This window comes from Crocodylus porosus, unplaced genomic scaffold (genome assembly GCF_001723895.1).
Source record: "Crocodylus porosus isolate Cpor-Errol unplaced genomic scaffold, CroPor_comp1, whole genome shotgun sequence".
NCBI classification, from domain to species: Eukaryota; Metazoa; Chordata; order Crocodylia; family Crocodylidae; genus Crocodylus; species Crocodylus porosus.
Window position 1 is genome coordinate 55,351,750 of NW_017728951.1, and position 6,000 is coordinate 55,357,749.

Consider the following 6,000-nt stretch of genomic DNA (forward strand, 5'->3'; position numbering starts at 1 on the left):
CAGGGGGAGCTGGAGTTCCCTCACCTGTCCCATGTTTGCCCAGCCTGAGACCCTGAAGAGCCAGGTGAGGAACTCCAGGCAGAGGTTAGCAGGCTGTGGGGGATCAGGGCTGCAGAGGATGAGATTGACGGGTAATTTCCATTCTCTTCAGAATCAGACACCTAGTGGAGAGGCAACACAGGAGAGACCTGATGCAGATGAATGGAAGAAGGTCGCCTCCAAGGCCAATCATCATACAGCTAAGATAACTTCTCCAGTGCAGCTGGGGAACAGATATTAGGCCCTGGCAGCACTGGAGAAGAATGCAGCAGGGGAAGCCGCATCCATAACAACCACCATGCAGGCTGAGGGACAACTAGGCCGCCAGAGAAAGAGACACCGAGTCATTGAGGTGGAATGGAGGGACCAATCTGTTGCTCAGATCCCATGGCGCAGGAGGTATGCTGCCTGGCTGAAGCCTGGATCCAGGACATCACTGCAAGGACTCCCGGCCACATCATTTGTGCCCACATGGATGAGGACCATGGGATAGTAGTCGGAGGGCCAGATGAGGTCCTCATCCACGTGGGCACAAACGATGTGGCCAGGGGTAGTCCAGACTGTATCATAAACGACTGCAGGGCTCTGGGGTCCAGGCTTTGGAAGTCAGGGACACAGGTGGTCTTCTCGTCAATCCGGTCAGTGGTCGCCATCAGCATCAAGACACCTACATCAGAAAAGTCAACCTGCGGCTCCAGAGTTCATGCCATCGTGCGGGTTTTGGCTTCTTTGACCATGATTCGCACTTCCATGAAAGGGGCATCCTGGGACGTGATGGTCTTCATCTCTCTTCGAAAGGTAAGAGTCTGTTCTCTTACAAGTTGGCTGATCTCCTATGTAGGGTTTTAAATTAGGTTCGTTGGGGATGGGGATGCAGAAGACAAAGAGATCCTAGGATCAGTGAGCCATGAACCATGCACTGGATTCAGCCCAGGTAAGTACTAAGGGGCCTGATAGGCATCAGGACAGAGGGGTATCAAAGGCACCCATTGTGGGCCTTAAATGTCTCTACACTAATGTTAGGAGAATGGGGAACAAGCAGGAGGAACTTGCACTCCTGCTTGCGAGCAATAACTTCAACCTGGTTGAGCTAACTGAAACCTGGTGGGACCCTACTCATGATTGGGCAGTAAGCATTGAGGGTTATAGGTTATAGACAGGATAGAGTGCAGAAAAAAGGAGAGGGTGTTGCTCTTTATGTTAAGGAGCAATACACATCTATAATCAAGATGGGATCAGAGGAGGGGCAAATTGAGGTACTGGGTTAGAATATAAGGGGGTTGGGGGGAAAGGGACTTGGTAGTGGGAGTCTATTACAGACTGCCACACCAGGAGGATAAGCTAGACCCAGAATTCTCAAGGCAGCTCTCAGAGGCTGTACAGTCAAGGGACATGGTTGTCATGGGTTGACTTAAGCTACCCTGACATCTGGTGGGAGCAGTCAGCCAGATCTAAAACTGCTCACATAGGTTCTTAACCTGTATACAGGATCTTCAGTTAACACGGTAGATATACGGCCCCGCTAGGGGAAATGCTTTGCTGGACTTGGTGCTAGCTACAGGAGATGACCTGGTGGGGGATCTGCAGGTACAAGGTAACCTAGGGGATAGTGACCATCGACTAACCGAATTCACTATCCAGCATAGGGTGGGAAAAGTAAATCAGCAGGGCATAAGTGCTAGACCTCAGAAAGGCTAACTTCGTTGTGCTCAGGAGATTAGTTAGTGAGGCACTGAAGATCAAGAGCATTGGTGAAATGAGAGTCCAGGAAGGGTGGTTGTTCCTCAAGGGAGCTATCATATGGGAGCAGAAGGAGACAATCCCATTGTGCACAAAAGGGGGCAAAGGGGCCAGGAAACCCTCTTGGATGAACAGGGAAATCCAGGAAAGCTTAGGTGCAAAGAAGGAGGCATACAGGCTGTGGAAGCAGGGGGTAGCTACCAAGGAGTATACCTCCTTGGCTTGCACTTGCAGGGAGTCAGTTAGGAAGGCCAAAGCAGCAATGGAACTCAGGCTGGCGACAAAAGACAACAAGAAGTCCTTTTTCAGGTAGGGAGCAAAAAGAAGGCACAGGGTAACATAGGACCCCTACAAGACAAGCTAGGGCAACTGGTGACAGATAGGAGGGACAAGGCTGAACTCTTCAATGAGTTTTTTGCCTCCGTATTCCTGAACACCGATCAAGACAACTCTCCCAACTGCATTATAGATAGGCACAGGAGGAACACCAGCAAACCAACAGTCAGCATCGACCCAGTAAAGGGACATTTGGAGGGGCTAAATGTATTTAAGTCAGCAGGCCCAGATGATCTTCATCCAAGGGTATGGAGGGAACTGGCTTGTGTCATAGCAGAGCCACTTGCATGGCTATTTGAGCACTCAGAGGACTGGAAAAGGGCCAACGTGGGCCCTATTTTCAAGAAGGGGAGGCAGGAGGATCCGGGAAATTATAGGGTGGTTAGTCTCACTTCTATCCTTGGGAAAACCTTTAAAAAAAATTATCAAGGATCACATTGTGGGAGCCCAGCAGGAAAAATAATGCTGAAAGGCAACCAGCATGGGTTCACAGCAGGTAGATCCTGCCTGACTAACCCTGTTTCTTTTTATGACCAGGTCACAAAATACTTAGATGCAAGAGTTGAGGTAGATGTCAACTACTTGGGTTTTAAGAAGGCCTTTGATATGGTATCTCATCCTATTCTCATAAACAAACTGAGCTGCTGTGACATAGATGATTACATGATCAGGTGGGTGGCAAACTGGCTTAAGGTTTGCACCCAGAGAGTGGTGGTGGATGGGTTGGTATCGACCTAGAAAGATGAGCAGTGGGGTCCCCCAAGTCTTGGTCCTTGGACCTGTGCTATTCAATGTCTTGGATGAGAGCGTGAAAAGCACTCTGTCCAAATTCGCAGATGACATGAAATTATGGGGTAAAGTTAACACACTAGTGGGAAGGAATCAAATCCAGGCAGACGGACAGATTGGAAAAAAGTGGGCAGAAAAGAATAGGATGAAGTTCAACAAAGACAAGTGCAAAGTGCTGCATCTAGGGAGAAGCAATCACCAACACACCTATAGGCTAGGGGATGACCTTCTCAACAGCACAGTGGCAGAAAGGGACCATGGAGTCATAGTTGACTCCAAGATGAATATGAGCTGTCAACGTGCTGAAGTATCAGTAAAGCTAATCGCACTCTATCATGCATTAGCAGGTACATCATGAACAGGTCCAGGGAGATGATACTTCCCATGTGGCATTGTCAGACCACTGCTGAAGTACTGTGTCCGGTTCTGGGCTCCACACTTCAAGAGGATCCAGAGGAGGGCCACTTGTGTGGTTAGGAGCCTGCAGGTAAGGCCCTATGAGGAGAGACTGAGGGACCTGGATCTCTTCAGCCTCCACGAGAGAAGGCTGAGAGGGGATTTTGTGGCTGTTTACAAATTCATCGGCGGGGCAGGGGGGCGGAGGCAGCAAGAAATTGAAGATGCTCCGTTTACCAGGGCACCCCTTGGAATAACCAGGAACAACAGCCACAAACTGACAGAGAGCAGATTTCGGTTGGACATCAGGAACAACTTCCTCACAGTAAGGGTTGCCAGAATCTGGAATGGGTTTCCAAGGGAGGTGGTGCTCTCCCCCACCTTGGGGGTCTTTAGGAGGAGACTGGACAAGCAGCTGGCTGGGGTCATGTGACCCCAGCACTCTTTTCTGCCCAGGGCAGGGGGTCGGACTCGATGATCTATTGAAGTCCCTTCCAACCCTAACAACTATGAAACTATGAAAGAAATTACTGCCAGATAAACAAGGATGTAAGTTTACGGTGCATCAGCTACTCCGTGGTACCTGCACATATATATAGTATACTCTTTGCATTAAATGAAGGGCTCACACCCTTCCAGTGAAAATGGGATGTTTTCTTGCACTTAAGGCAAGGTAAGAATGGGCACACAGGTAATTACAGGTTTCCCACGCTTTATGCTGTACATGCATTCCTGCAAAATCATGCATAACTTGAATTTACATAAAAGGAACCCACTTTACAATGTAACAAATAGGGATACGTTCCAAGACCTGGACTGTACTGACCCTCAGACCCATTTCTACCATTTTTACAAGACAATTTTGATACTCACCAACAGCAGACAGTACACAAGCACAGGGCATTATCATAATGGGGATGGCAACTACAGAAACACATCTCAGACAATGAGCGAGGAGCACAAATCCACACAGGAGACTATATTTTGGTGGATGTCACTCCCACAGTGCACTGCACAAAGCAACTAACTAACTGTGGGCTTCCACCACACCGATAGCATAAGAGTGAATTTACCTCGCATATAACTAATTTTTTAGTTTAAAAAGGGTCATTGCATAAAAGCGAATTTGTACATACAGTGAGGAAAACCTGTACTGCAGAATAGCTGATGTGTTACTTGCTTATTTTATATAACTGCTTGTGCGGGGAGAAGCAGCAAATACTCTTTAGAAATCCAAAAGAATTGAGGTGGGACTTTTATTTAGCGTAACTTATAAAAATTGTAACCGTCTGGCAAAGAAATCCTACTGGTTTAACAGGCTTGTATGTCTGCCCAATTCAGATTTAAACTGGTTTAAGTGGTATGCATGCTCATATCATTGTTGGTCTAATAAAAGATATCACATCTACCCAAAGAACCTTGTCTACTTGTATCGTAAGAGCACATACACATACATGCTGCAAGTAATGATTTGGCAACTGTCAGTCCTTCTGGATCATGGCATATGCACAAGAGGTCACCCAGACCTTTGACACATGCCTAGGCTGCCCAGACATTCCACCCCCCGCATTTAGCCCAGAGACAAATCCAAAGGCCAGACTAAGTCCAAACGTTTGATGCCTCCGTGGCTGTAGTTGTATAAGCATCAGGGAATCAAACTCAGATCTCCTGTATGGCAGACAAAGATTTTACCACCGAACCACAGGGAACTACACTGCAAGTAATGACCAATTATATGATGAAATTTATCTTAGTGGATTTTCTCCATACACAAATGCTTTCACAGCCATTTTAATGTTGTATTTTTCTGCAGATAATTGTGGGTGGCTGAGATTTTTTTTTTAATTAAACCATTACCTCATGATTTAATAGCACTTACATACTTTATCATTATATAGATCATATATATACACAAGGTATGAAATGTTTCAAATGTCTGGCAGCTTCAAGTAAAGAAATAAGTGTGTTGGCAGATTTTATTACTGTACATGTCTGGAGATACCTCATGAAACCCTGTGAAATGCCTTACTCGAAGTGGATTAATGGAAGTTCCAATATGAAGAAGTTCTGCCAACTTTTTTGTGAAGATTTTTTTATCTTATGAATCATTTATTTTGAAAGATTATCTGATGCATTAAAATATATTCAAAGTAAGTTAGGCTGCACAGAACATATACAACGAACATATAGCATTGCTCAACCGACATGGTAATTTTAAAATGACAAAGAATAACTATTAAGTGTTAGCAGATCTTCATTTACGCAATATTTTATCAGTACCTTAATTGTCTATATAGTCTCCCCTCATTTTTTTCTCTATCAATTCTGCAATTGAGCAAAATGCCTGCATGTAAATTCGGGTACTAACAACATAACTTTTGACTCTCTCTCAAACGAGATCAACACTTTTTCTGTTCTATATAAAATTGGTATCCCCATACTTTTTCTATCATAAATAAATTACATAAACACAAAATCATGAGGCTAATTCTAGAAATTCAGGCTTTCTATATAGCCTGAACATTTTCATAAGTCGTTTGACCATTAAATAGCACTTAAATCACATTCCTTCCAAGCAATTTTTGTTAAGGTCTTTGAATCTAAGTAACATTATCAGCCTTTGTCTTGTGCTCAGTTCACCAAGTGACCCACTACAGAGCAGCCTACTTTGGTGATTCCAAAGGGATTTATTATGGTAAA

At 45.1% G+C, this 6,000-nt stretch overlaps 1 protein-coding gene across 7 annotated transcripts in view; it reads right to left on the reverse strand.

The window, feature by feature from the left end:
* The window catches only part of FAM35A (family with sequence similarity 35 member A), a 69,675-nt gene that overhangs the window by 55,805 nt on the left and 7,870 nt on the right, over nucleotides 1-6,000 (reverse strand). The window lies entirely within an intron of this gene.